Source organism: Hemiscyllium ocellatum, chromosome 4, assembly GCF_020745735.1.
Source record: "Hemiscyllium ocellatum isolate sHemOce1 chromosome 4, sHemOce1.pat.X.cur, whole genome shotgun sequence".
Classification (NCBI taxonomy): Eukaryota; Metazoa; Chordata; class Chondrichthyes; order Orectolobiformes; family Hemiscylliidae; genus Hemiscyllium; species Hemiscyllium ocellatum.
Genome location: NC_083404.1, coordinates 139934719 through 139949784, shown reverse-complemented (window position 1 = coordinate 139949784; position 15066 = coordinate 139934719).

Here is a 15066-nt window from a genome sequence, read left to right as displayed (position 1 = left end):
CTGAGTTTTTCCAGCATTTTTTGTTCTTGATTTCTTTCCCTAGTTCAGTAACTATCACCAATTGTGCGTTGATCTAAAGTAGATCATCAGACAATAATGCCATGAATTTATTCATTCCTAATTCCTATCCCTCCATACCTTCATTCCCGCCCTTCCTTCCTTCCCTGTAATCCCCAACACCTGCTGTTGTTCTAATTAGAGTCATAGAGGTGTACAGCATGGAAACAGACCCCTCGGTCCAACCTGTCCGTGCCGACCAGATATCCAACCTAATCTAGTCCCACCTGCCAACACCCGGCCCATATCCCTCCAAACCCTTCCTAATCGTGTACCCATCCAAATACCTCTTAAATGTTGCAATTGTATCAGCCTCCACCATTCCATACTTATTCCATACCCATACCACCCTCTGTCTGAAAAGGTTGCCCTGTAAGTCTCTTTTATATCTTTCCCCTCTCACCCTAAGCCTATGGCCTCTAGTTCTGGACTCCCTGACCCCAGGGAAAAGGCTTTGCCTAATTATCCGATCCATGCCCCTCATAATTTTGTAAATCTCTGTAAGGTCACCCCTCAGCCTCCGACGCTCCAGGGAAAACAGCTCCAGCCTGTTCAGCCTCTCCCTGTAGCTCAAATCCTCCAACCCAGGCGACATCCTTGTAAGTCTTTTCTGAACCCTTTCAAGTTTCACAACATCTTTCCGATAGGAAGGAGACCAGGATTGCACGCAATATTCCAAAAGTGGCCTAACCAATGTCCTATACAGCCGCAACATGACCTCCCAACTCCTGTACTCAATACTCTGACCAATAAAGGAAAGCATATCAAATGCCTACTTCACTATCCTATCTACCTGCGACTCCACTTTTAAGGAGCTATGAACCTGTAATCCAAGGTCTCTTTGTTCAGCAACGCTTTCCCAAAATGTAGCACCTCATATTTATCTGAATTAAACTCCATCTGCCACTTCTCAGCCCATTGGCCCATCTGGTCCAGATTCTGTTCTAATCTGAGGTAACCCTCTTCGCTGTCCACTACACCTCCTCCAATTTTGGTGTCATCTGCAAACTTACTAACTGTACCTCTTATGCTCACATCCAAATCATTTATGTAAATCACTAAAAGTAGAGGGCCCAGCACCGATCCTTGTGGCACTCCACTGGTCACAGGCCTCCAGTCTGAAAAACAACCCTTCACCACCACCCTCTGTCTTCTACCTTTGAGCCAGTTCTGTATCCAAATGGCTAATTCTCCCTGTATTCCGTGAGATCTAACCTTGCTAATCAGTCTCCCATGGGGAGCCTTGTTGAACGCTTTACTGAAGTCCATATATATCGCATCTACCGCTCTGCCTCATCAATCCTCTTTGTTACTTCATCAAATAACTCAATCAATTTTGTGAGACATGATTTCCCATACACAAAGCCATGTTGACTGTCCCTAATCAGTCCTTGCCTTTCCAAATACATGTACATCCCTGTCCCTCAGGATTCCTTCCAACAACTTGCCCACCACCGAGGTCAGGCTCACTGGTCTATAGTTCCCTGGCTTGTGCTTACCACCCTTCTTAAACAGTGGCACCACATTAGCCAACCTCCAGTCTTCCGGCACCTCACCTGTGACTAGCAATGATACAAATATGTCAGCAAGAGGCCCAGCAATCACTTCTCTAGCTTCCCACAGAGTTCTTGGGTACACTTGATCAGGTCCTGGGGATTTATCCACCTTTACCCATTTCAAGACATCCAGCACTTCCTCCTCTGTAATTTGGACACTTTTCAAGATGTCACCATTTATTTCCCTACAGTCTATATCTTCCATATCCTTTTCCACAGTAAATACTGATGCAAAATACCCATTTAGTATTTCCCCCATTTTCTGTGGCTCCACACAAAGGCCGCTTGCTGCTCTTTGAGGGGCCCTATTCTCTCCCTAGTTACCCTTTTGTCCTTAATGTATTTGTAAAAACTCTTTGAATTCTCCTTAATTCTATTTGCCAAAGCTATCTCATGTCTCCTTTTTGCCCTCCTGATTTTCCTCTTAAGTATACTCCTACTGCCTATATACTCTTTTAAGAATTCACTCAATCTATCCTGGCTATACCTGACATATGCTTGCTTCTTTTTCTTGACCAAACCCTCAATTTCTTTAGTCATCCAGCATTCCCTATACCTACCAGCCTTTCCTTTCACCCTGACAGGAATATACTTTCTCTGGATTCTCGTTATAGTATTGAGCAAATCACCAAAAAACCTTGAAAAGCATCTTCTAAACCCATAACCTCTGCCATCTGGAAGAACAAGGGCAGTACATGCACGGGAACGCCATCCACTTCATGGTCTCTAATCTTCCTGACTTGGAGGTGTAAGAAGACTAGGACAAAATCCTGGATTTCCCTCCCCAGTAACAGGATGTGTGTCCCTGGAAGCCAAGGTTTGTACTGGTTTACAACATCTTACCACCACCATTTCCATGGCAGTGAGGGATGGGTAACAACTGCTGGTCTTTTTGATACTGCAAAAGAAATATATAATCTCTATTGCATCCTCAACTCCAATATTTCAACTCTTACCCCAACGCTGAAGGCTCCCTTTCAAACCTTTCCACCGTTCAGTTTTTGGCCGTCCACCCAAACGTGCTCTTTGGCTCAATATCTGTGTTTTTAATTTGTTACCTGTCTGTGCTGCAGCTTGGAAAGTTTTTTTTTGTTTTAACATACAGGAAGTGCTATTGAATGGCAATTGTTTTCTGCACATTTTTCAAGGTTGTGCTGAGATTATTTGGCCAGAGTTCATGCATCCTGTGACATAGAAACATAGAAGGTAGGACATTGTAATAACCAATCAGCAGTTATGGTCCAGAAAGATTTTTCAAAAAATAATTTTAAACTTTTTTTTGAATGTACTTTGCTGTGGCTTATAGTATTGGTAATAATTCAACTTTGGTTTTCCCATGGGATTATGGGAATGATCAAATACGAGGGCTTTGTTACTAGAGATATAAAATTTAAAAACCTGTTGGGTAAAGTTCAACAATGCAATTTTGGGAACGCAGGACTTATACACTTAATGGTAAGGTCCAAGGGAGTGTTGCTGAACAAAGAGACCTTGGAGTGCACGTTCATAGCTCCTTGAAAGTGGAGTCACAGGAAGATAGGATAGTGAAGAAAGCGTTTGGTATGCTTTCCTTTATTGATCAGAGTATTGACTACAGGAGTTGGGAGATCATGTTGCGGCTGTACAGGACATCGGTTAGGCCACTGTTAGAATATTGCATGCAATTCTGGTCTCCTTCCTATTGGAAAGATGTTGTGAAACTTGAAAGGGTTCAGAAAAGATTTACAAGGATGTTGCCAGGGTTGGAGGATCTGAGCTACAGGGAGAGGTTGAACAGGCTGGGGCTGTTTTCCCTGGAGCGTCAGAGGCTGAGGGGTGACCTTATAGAGATTTACAAAATCTTGAGGGGCATGGATATGATAAATAGACAAAGTCTTTTCCCTAGGGTCTGGGAGTCCAGAACTAGATAAGGTTTAGGGTGAGAGGGGAAAGATATGAAAGAGACCTAAGGGGCAACTTTTTCATGCAGAGAGTGGTACATGTATGGAATGAGCTGCCAGAGGATATGGTGGAGGCTGGTACAACTGCAACATTTAAGAGGCATTTGGATGGGTATATGAATAGGAAGGGTTTGGAGGGATATGGGCCAGGTCCTGGTAGGTGGAACTAGGTTGGATTGGGATATCTGGTCAGCATGGACGGGTTGGAACGAAGGGTCTGTTTCCATGCTGAATGATTCTATGACTCTAAGTCAGGCAGCACAGTAAAGAAAAGATTTGTTATCCTTGTGCCCTTTAATGCAGTTTGCTATTCGGATTTCAAAGGAGCAGGATGATGGTAGTATGGCGTCCTGAGCCTGCTCTGCCATTCAGTCATACTTTGTGATATATCTTAGTTTTCAAGAATCAACCAATCTCAGTCCACAGTCCTCTGCAAAGATTTACAACGTTGAAGATAATTCTCTTCAATTTCAGTCCTAAAGTAGCTGATATATCATTTTGATACTGTGACATCGATCTGGACTCTCCACCCAAAGGAAACAATCTCTTAGCATGCACCTTGTCAAGTCTAACAAGAATTTTTGATACTTCAATGAGATTGGGCCGATATTCTCTGGAATTACTCTATGCAATTATTTTCGTGAAAACGTTGCTGAAAAAATAAATACCAGCATAAAACTAGGACTAACGTTTGCCACCACAACAATAGCTGCTTACTACTGTACCTTATCATCTGCCTGTTACCCCTACTTCGGTCCATATGGTTCTGATGCCCAGCCTGACTCTAACACCATTTTACATTAACTTATTCAGCCTTACATTGTTAACCTGTACAATGAATACACTTATATTTACACCTCAATTCCGACCCCTTGCACAACCCTAATTAGTAGTACAAAAGCAAAACACTGCAATTAAAATAAAAATACTGGGAATATTCAGCAGGTATGATGACATTTGTGAAGAGTAAACAGCAAAGTGATCTTTAATGTTAATCACCTGCCTTACTTGTTGAGCATTTCCAGCATTTTTCTCATTCTCTCTGACCATTGTCAATGCACAGGACCCTTGGTTCTGTAATTCTTTCCCTGAATCACTTCAGCTTGCTCTCTCCTCTCTCACTTTCTATTCCTCCTTCCTCAAGACCCATCTTAACTTTTTTTTAACTCTGTTGTGTTATCTTAATTGGGCATGGCATCACATTTATGAAGCCCCTAAAATGTTTTACTATTTTAAAGATGCTGTATAAATGCAATTTATTGTTGGTGTGTTATGTTAGAGCATCACCTGCAGGCTGCATGTATTGACACCTCTCAGGCTTGAATGTTGCAAAGTGCTCACAACAGGAAATGAGAGGATTATACTCACTCAACACTAATACAAAAGCATGAATACTTCAAGAATTTGCTGTTTGTTCTTTCTCATTCAACACTTTGAAATGTGTAATTTGATTAGGTTATTGTTATTAATATTACAGAGTTCACAGAGCTCTAGCAATACCAAAAGCAACAGTTTTATATTTAGAGAGCATCTTCTCAACCTCTCCCCTCACCTGAGGTGCGGTGACCGTCAGGTTAAATCTCCCTCTATGAGACAGCACCTCCGGAACTTTTTGCAACATAGCAAAACTTTTCAAGGAGCTTCATGAATGTTACCAAACAAAATTTGACACTGAGATACAAATAATGGTCAAAGTGCATTTAAGGAGTATATTAAAAGTCTTCTTAATAGACAATAGGTGCAGGAGTAGGCCATTCAGCCCTTCGAGCCTGCACCGCCATTCAATATGATCACGGCTGATCATTCCTAATCAGTATCCTGTTCCTGCCTTATCTCCATAACCCTTGATCCCACTATCCTTGAGAGCTCTATCCAACTCTTTCTTAAATGAATCCAGAGACTGGGCCTCCACTGCCCTCTGAGGCAGAGCATTCCACACAGCCACCACTCTCTGGGTGAAGAAGTTTCTCCTCATCTCTGTCCTAAATGGTCTACCCTGTATTTTTAAGCTGTGTCCTCTGGTTCGGCACTCACCCATCAGCGGAAACATGTTTCCTGCTGCCAGAGTGTCCAATCCTTTCATAATCTTATACGTCTCAATCATATCCCCTCTCAGTCTTCTAAACTCAAGGGTATACAAGCCCAGTCGCTTCAGTCTTTCAGTGTAAGGTAATCCCTCCATTCCAGGAATTGACCTCGTGAACCTACGCTGCACTTCCTCAATAGCCAGAATGTCTTTCCTCAAATTTGGAGACCAGAACTGCACACAATACTCCAGGTGTGGTCTCACCAGGGCCCTGTACAGCGTCAGAAGCACCTCTTTGCTTCTATACTCAATCCCTCTTGTTATGAAGGCCAGTATGCTATTAGCCTTCTTCACTACCTGCTGTACCTGCATGCTTGCCTTCATTGACTGGTGTACAAGAACACCCAGATCTCTCTGTACTGCCCCTTTACCTAAATTAATTCCATTGAGGTAGTAATCTGCCTTCCTGAAGAGTACTTTAAGTAGGGACTTCGAGAGCAGATGAAGGAACAGCTGCTAATGGTGGAGCAATTAAATTGGGAATGCTGCTGAGGCCAGCATTGTAGCAGTGCGGGTATTAGTGCAGAGGATTGTGGAAATGGGGGTCATTACAGAGAACTACCGATGAGACCACTAAGGGATTTGTTTTCATCGTTACATGGTAACAGAAGTAGGTCGCTCAATTTGTCGATCCCACTCTGCCATTTCATATGGTCATTCTGATCAAAATTTTCTATTTCGAAGATCTTCAAAGACTGAGCGTTTCTAGTCCTCTGAGGTAGAGAATTCCAAAGACCCTCCACTCTTTGAGTTGAAACATTTCTCCCCTATTTTTAAATTGTGCCCCTGGTTCTAGACTCACCAGCAGCTGGGGCTCAAATATTGATCCTTGTGAACTGCACCAGTCAATGTGCCCATGTGGGAATGACCCATTTATTCCTACTCTCTATTTCCTATCAGTAAGCCAATCCTTAATCCATCCCAATACATAATCGACTCAAAACATTTACAGCACAGAAGAATACCACTCGGCCCTAACCAGCATTCTACACAGTTCCAGCATAACCTCCTTCTCTTGTATCCAATGTCTCGGATAATGAAGGCAAGAATTCCATTTGCTTTGTTCAACCTATTGACATACACTGCTACCTTCAGAGACCTGTGGATATGTACACCAAAATCCCTCCAATCTTCTGTACTTTCCAATATCCTAGCATTTGTAGTGTAAGCCTTTGCCTTGTTAGCCCTCCTTAGGTATATCGTCTCACATTTTTCCAGGTTGAATTCTATTTGCTATTGTGCTCAGTTGGCCAGAGCAGTTAATATCCATTGATATACTTCTGCAACTTATGGCTATCCTCCTCACTAGTACCCAACCAGTTTTTGTCATCTGCTTAAATCTTGACCATATCCCTTATTTTTGCATTCCAAATTATGAATGGACACCACAAACAGAACCCCCTGGAGACAGAGACTTCTAGTCACAGAGTCATCCCTCTACCCTGTGTCCCAGGGAACAAACCATAGAGCACAGAGTCCTGCATCACAGAGCAACCTTGTCAAAGGGCACAGCATCTCTCTCCAGACTTCCTTTGTCATATAGAGTCATAGAGATGTACAGCATGGACACAGACCCTTCGGTCCAACCCGTCCATGCCGACCAGATATCCCAACCCAATCTAGTCCCACCTGCCAGCACTCGGCCCATATCCCTCCAAACCCTTCCTATTCATATACCCATTCAAATGCATCTTAAATGTTGCAATTGTACCAGCCTCCACCACATTTTCTGGCATCTCATTCCATACACATACCACCCTCTGCATGAAAAAGTTGCCCCTTAGGTCTCTTTTATATCTTTCCCCTCTCACCCTAAACCTATGCCCTCTAATTCTGGACTCCCAGATCCCAGGGAAACGACTTTGCCTATTTATCCTATCCATGCCCCTCATAATTTTGTAAATCTCTATAAGGTCACCCCTCAGCCTCTGACGCTCCAGGGAAAACAGCCTCAGCCTGTTCAGCCTCTCCCTGTAGCTCAGATCCTCCAACCCTGGCAACATTCTTGTAAATCTTTTCTGGACGCTTTCAAGTTTCACATCTTTCTGATAGGAAGGAGACCAGAATTGCACGCAATATTCCAACAGTGGCCTAACCAATATCCTGTACAGCTGCAGCATGACCTCCCAACTCCTGTAGTCAATACTCTAACCAATAAAGGAAAGCATACCAAACGCCTTCTTCACTATCCTATCTACCTGTGACTCCACTTTCAAGGAGCTATGAACCTGCACTCCAAGGTCTCTTTGTTCAGCAACACTCCCTAGGACCTTAACCATTTAGTGTATAAGTCCTGCTAAGATTTGCTTTCCCAAAAAGCAGCACCTCACATGTATCTGAATTAAACTCCATCTGTCACTTCTCAGCCTATTGGCCCATCTGGTCAAGATCCTGTTGTAATCTGAGGTAACCTTCTTCGCTGTCCACTACACCTCCAATTTTGGTGTCATGTGACAGTCTCTAACCCCTCCACCTCCTACAGGTGGTTTGAGAGCAGCATGCAATAGTATAGAGAGGGCGGACGTTAAAGATCTCATAGGTAAGGTCCTTCCCGCCATAAACCAAGCAATGTCTTGGCTTGTTGGAAAGTTCTGGTGATAAGGCATTCTGCCAAATGACTGACAGTCTGCTCAGGAAACTACCTGGTAGGATCCATCCTCTCCTTTTCCCTTCGAGTCTCGAGGAGGCTATGTGCTGATCGTTTCCTGATGGACCTGTGGTCAATGGTGCTTTTCTTTGCAAATTTCTGCACGAAGGACAGCTGATACAGAACAGTCCAACTAGTTGCAGCAGCAAGGCCAGGCCCATCCTTTGCAACACCGGGACAGATAAAACCTCAGTATGTAGAGACACTTGACGTTCGCTTACCAAGGGTCCACACACAACACGATGCAGCAGCACACAAAGGTGGCCATCACGATGATGGTGATATTGGGTACGTTCTTCCCCACTTCATCCAGAGTTTTGTAAGTTGGAATTTGACTCTATTCAATGAAACAGATCAAAGGCATTTCTTACTTATACAGACCCCCATTTAACTTAGTCAGAAAGGCTTTTTTTATTTTAAAAATGTACTCTATATATACAGTATATATACATAGCCATTAACGTGGTTTGGTTCTGTATAGTTGTGTGTGAAGAAAGAAACAAACATTGGATAAAAACTGAAAGAACTGCGAATGCTGGAAATCAGAAACAAAAACAGAAATTGCTGGAAAGGCTCACCAGGTCTGGCAGCATTTTTGGAGAGAAATCAGAATTAATATTTTGGGTTCAATGACCCTTCTTCAGAACAAGCATTCTCCAGCAAGAAACCAAAGGCATTTCTTACTTGTACATAATTATATTTACATATATTTGAGGCACCAAATAACTGAAACAGACTCCTTTAAATTTTAGCAGAAAGACCTCAGACAACAGTCTTTGCCCACTGTACCTTAGCAGCAGCAGCAGCTACCCTAAACTTTATACTCTCTGATACTGACTGACTGTCATTAGTTCCATACCTTACCCACTCCTCTCACTGATGCTGATTGCTTTGCTGTCTCATGTACTTTGTGATTTAATTTTGATAATCTGTCTCTTGTGGGGAATCACCACCCCACTTTATCAATCTTGTTCATGACATCCTCAAAAATTTCCAAGTTTGTCAAACATGATTTTCCATTTACAAGTCCTTGCTGATTATATCAAATCACATCACTTTTATCCAACTGTCAATTATTCATGGCCTTTATGATAGATTTTAGTATTTTTTTTCTACTGATATAGGAATGGTGGGTCTGGAGTTCTGTTTTTTTCTTTGCTTCTTTCGCAAATTGTGGGTGATATTTACAAGCCTTCAATCTGCAGAAATAATTTCAGAATTTATGGAGTTTTTTAAAATGATTCCTAATCCATCAATTGAATTGAATAAAAATCTGGAATTAAGAGACTAACTGTGAATTGTTGGAAAAACCGATCTGGTTCCCTGATGTCCCTCAGATTTATTTCAGTTCCTGGCTACTTTATAAGTCTTTTCTTTTAATCTTTAGTAGAGTTCTTAACTTTGTTTTGTCAGCTAGAATGGACTGATCTCTTTTGAGTATTTGTACTTTGAAGGAATGTATAATGAGTTTTGAGAAGATTTGTAGCTCAGGTTGAGGTTCTGGATGTAGGTTTGCTCGCAGAGCTGGAAGGTTCATTTCCAGGCGTTTCGTCACCCTACTAGGTAAAGCCTGGAGGCAGACTGAAGATGTTACCTAGTAGGATGACGAAACATCTGGAAATGAACCTTCCAGCTCAGGAATGTATAGTTACTGGAATTCATGTCATAAATCTTTAATGATGTGTCTATATACAGGCATGCCTTTTAATATATTGCTGAATACAGCACAGCCAATTCAATCATATTCTGGTCACTCACCCTTAAAAGTTCTTTTACAACGAATTATTAATAAGCCTTTCTTTTCATTACATAACACCAAACTTAAAGTAGCCTGCCCTCTAATGGGATGTTCAACGTGCTGGTCTAGAAAACTGTCCTAAATGCACTGTAGAAACTCATCTTCCTAGGTGTAAGTGCTCAATTGTTTTACCCAGTCAATATGTTCATTAAAATCACCTATGAAAACTGTTTGCACATGCTACATGTTCCCCTCATCTAGTTTACGCCCTGTCCTACATTCCCACTACTATTTGGTGGCCTATAAATAATTCCAAACAATGTCTGCTGCCCCTTTCTGTCTGTTAGTTCCATCCATGCAGATTTCACATATTGCTCTTCTGACCTGAACTTTAACAATATACTGTTCCCAAATCTTATTCTCAGCACAACTCCTCCTCATTGTTGTTCTTGTTTGTCCTTTCCAAACACTGAAGATCCTTGAATATTCAGATCCCAGTCACCATGCAGTCATGTTTTGTATTATTATATTGTAACCATTTACCTCTGTTAGTGGCTTTCATTCATCTCCCTCAGATGTGTGCTGTGTACATTCAAGTAGAGAGCCCTTTGACATTTTGGGCTTGGATTCTCCAGTCTTCCAATGTCCCTTGCATTGTTTCTATTTCCTGTTGGGTTCAACCCCACCACCCTGACAAGTTAGTTTAATCTCACCCTAATTTGTGAGGTTAGTAATTGAAACATGACTTGTTACGGCAACTGCTCCACCCAGGACTGTGTAAAACTACAGAAAGTTGTGAACACAGCCCAAGTGCAAGCCAACCTTCCACTCAATGACTCTGTCTACACGTTTTGATGCCTCAGAAATTCAGCCAATGTATCAAAGACTCCCCTCTCGGCCCGGGTTATCATCTCTGCCACCCTCTTCTGTCAGGCAGAAGATATAAAATCTTAAACACACGTACCAACAGATTCAAGAACAGCTTCTTCCCCGCTGTTATTAGACTTCTGAATGAACCTCTCAAATTATAAAATCTAATGTCGATCTTGCTTTCATGACTCTGCTTTGCAGCCCTAACTTTGTATTCCCCATTCTGTTCAAACACCTTATGACCTTTCTACATTATGAGCTGCCTGTATCGCACGCAAAACAAAACTTCACTGTACTTAGGTATATGTGACAATAATAAATCAAATCAATTCAAATTAAAATCTCTCTGTGAGGTTATCAGTGCCAGTCCCAGCTGCCCCAGAGCCATTCGAGTTCCTCAAAAAAGTCCTCCCTCTTACACCATTCTCCATGTATTCTCCATACGCCATGTATTCAGTCAATTGTTCCTTCAGTTCTTATGCTCACTAGTATGTGACATTGGGAATAGTCTTGATAATACTGCTTGTGGTCCTCATTTTTAATTTCCTTCCACAACTCCCTGAAGTTTTTGCTTTCAGGACCTCAGTCCCTCTTGTTGGTACGAATGTGGGCTGCTGTTGATCCCCAACCTTGGAAGGTTGTCCTGTAGCTGCTCCGTAACAATGTACCATCCTGGAGTCATGCCACAGAAATATTTGTCTTATCCCCTGACAATGGGATCCTGTATCACTATTGCCCTTCCATTCTCTCTCTCTATCTCTCTCTCTGCTCTCCTGCACAGCTGAATGTCTGTGATGGCATGTTGCTGTACGCACTTCCCTAAGGAACCACCACATCTACAAGTTCCAAAATGGAATACCGATTAGCAAGCATCATAGACTCACGGGACTACTTGTCTGGTAGTTACCCATTTTGTCTCTGTGTGTATATTTCTAATCTGTGGTGTGATCACATGCCTTTCCATGCTATCAATATAGACTTCTGCCTCACAGATACACAAAAGTGACTCCAACCATTGCTCAGGTACTGAAACCCAGAGCTTCTGTAGCTGGTGACACTTCAGGCAGATGGTGTCTGTCTGGGACACATAGTGGGATGTTTACCTGCATTTGTTGATTTTCCATCCAGTAACTCCCAAAGCTAATTGTTAGCTTGACATAATATATAACTTACTATGAAAAGCTTATCTCCATTTTGCTAGTTTTCCTTCCCAATATCCAAATAGCTGCTTCTTTTATAAAAAAATACACTTTTTTTGGTCATTATTTGCTTTGTTAATATTCTGCCCAATCTTCTGACCTGCCATATGACTTTGCACAATTATATGCTTTTTATTAAAAATCACACAGCACCAGGTTATAGTCTAACAGGATTATTTGGAAGCACTAGCTTTTGGAGCGCTGCTCCTTCATCAGGTGGTTGTGGAGTATAAGGTCGTAAGACACAGAATTTATAGCAAACGTTTACAGTGTGATGTAACTGACTGTAAACTTTTGCTACAAATTCTGTGTCTTACGACCTTATACTCCACAACCACCTGATGAAGGAGCAGCGCTCCGAAAGCCCTTGCCCTTCACTCCTCCCTAGAACATCTTGACACCAAGAATCCTATTCATTGACTGCAGTTCAGCCTTCAACACCATTTTCCCCTCGAGACTGATTACTAACTGTATACCCATGACTGTGTCACCAAATACTAGACTAATGCCATTTACAAGTTCGCTGATGATACCACCATAGTTGGTCGAATCTCAGATGGCGACGAAACAGACTACAGACGGGAGGTGGAAGACCTGGAAAAATGGTGCACTGAGAACAACCTAGCTCTCAATGCCAGCAAAACCAAGGGACTCATTATGTTACTCTGCCCCCCTACACATTAACAGCAAAGAGGTGCTACGAGTGGAGAGTGTTAATTTCTGGGAGTGGTCCAAGCTTTCTTGGACTCTTCATATGGACGCACTGGTTACAAAGGCCCAACAACATCTCTTCTTCCTCAGGCAGCTAAGGAAATTTGGCATGATGGCGAATACCCTCGCCAACTTTTATAAGTGTGCCATCAAGAGCATTCTGTATGGATGTACCACTACCTGGTCTGGCAACTGTACCATTCAAGATCGGAGACAGTTACAGAGCAGAGTGAACTTGGCCCGGACAATCACAAAGGCCAATCTCCCATCTATAGAATCCATCTACCAGGCCCGCTGTCAAGGAAAGGCCGCCAGCATCCTCAAAGATCCATCCCACCCTGGCAATATTTTTTTACAACCTCTACCATTGGGGAGAAGGTACAGAAGCCTGAACACATGCACCAGCTGGTTTCACAACAGTTCCTACCTACTGTTGTTAGAATACTGAATGGACTCACAAACTCTTAACATTTGCCTGTACCTGTGTTTTTGTTTTTGCCGCTTTTTACCTATTATTTACTTATCTATGCTACTTACTCTGTGATCTGTCTGTATTGTTCGCAAGACAAAGCTTTTCACTGTGCCTCTGTACACATGTCAATAAATTCAATTCAATTCAAACTAGTGCTTCCAAATAAACCTGTGCGACTATTACCTGGTGTTGTGTGATTTTTTAACCTTGAACACTCCAGTTCAACACCAGCATCACCTTTTTTTTTGTTTAGTTTGATTTTATCTTTAACATTTCTTGTTACTGAGTTTTTAATTAGTATTTGGAATAAATACATTTATTCTGTGCTTTCTGAAATATCTCCTTAAATGTCTGTCATTGCTTTCCAATGCCAATTCACTTTAGTCTCTGCTTCCATGTCCTCATCATTTCCCTTATTTAAATTTCAGAAATTGTCTCAGACCCATTCCTCTTGAATGTAAGAATCAATCATATTATGTTTGTGTTACCTAGAGGTATCGATTAGCGCAGCATAATGGTTACCACTGCTACCTCACAGCGCCAGGAACCTGGGTTTGAGACACGTCTGTGTGGAGTTTGCACGTTCTGCCCACGTCTGCATTGGTTTCTTCTGGGTACTGAGGTTTCCTTCCACAATCCAAAGGTGGATTAGCCATGCTAAAAATACCCCGTATTATCCAGGGATGTGCAGGCTAGCTGGATTAGCCATGGTAATTACGGGCATAGGGTGGGACCCTTTTCGGGTAGGTTGGTGCAGACTTGATGGTCTCTTTCTACGTTGTTGGGATTCTATGATTCACTATGAGATCATTAATTAATCCTATCTTGTTGCACAATACCAAGTCTGGTATTGTCTGCTCTCTGGTTGACCCCAGGCGTGCTGTTTGAAGGAACTATGCCAAACACAATCAATGAACTCCTTATCTCAGCTTGTACTATTGGATGGTAGAGCTTTTGGTTTTGGAAGGTGCTGTCAAAGGAACCTTGATGGATTTCTGCAGATGCTTAAGAACATCAGCACCTGCAAGCTCTCCTCCAAACCACACATCATTCAGACTTTGAACAGTATCGTCATCCCTTCACTGTCCTGAGAAGCTTAAAGAAATCAATATAAGTAAAGGAATAATATCAGGGACATTTTTGAGACCGAGTGGTGATAAATCCTCTAGATCTGACAATTTGCATAAAAGAGGTTTTAAAAGAGACAGTGACTCCATTTGTTTGATCTTGCAGAATTCCCTAAATTCAAGAACAGTTACAAAGTCTCGAGTTCTACATGAGTGTGATGTTAAAGAAAGGTAATTACGTAGGCGTTAGGACAGTTTTGATCCTTGTGGACTGGGCAGAAAGACTGGGCAGGTAGGATAGTTCATGAACAGTAACAAATATTTAAGGGGATATTCAATTCCTCCAAAGTAAAATATATTCCAGAAAGGAAGATTGTAAGAGGGAAAGAAAGATCCAAGGCTAATTAGGAAGTTAAAGATAACATAAAAGCAAAAATGAAGGCATACCTTAATGCAAATGTTAGAAGTTTTGACCAGACCTTGTGCATTGTATTCTTCATGATTAGTAGTTGCACCTCCTCCCATACAATTACAATATCATTAATGGACTAAACGATATTATAGTTATACTTCTGTATCGTCAGATTTTCACAAAATCACAGAATTGTTAAGGTGCAGAAGGAGGCTGGTACCAGTTCTATCCAAATACATATCCAATACCATCTCAAATGCCTCAACTGAATATACTTCCACCATTATTCCAGGTAATGAATTCCACTCTTA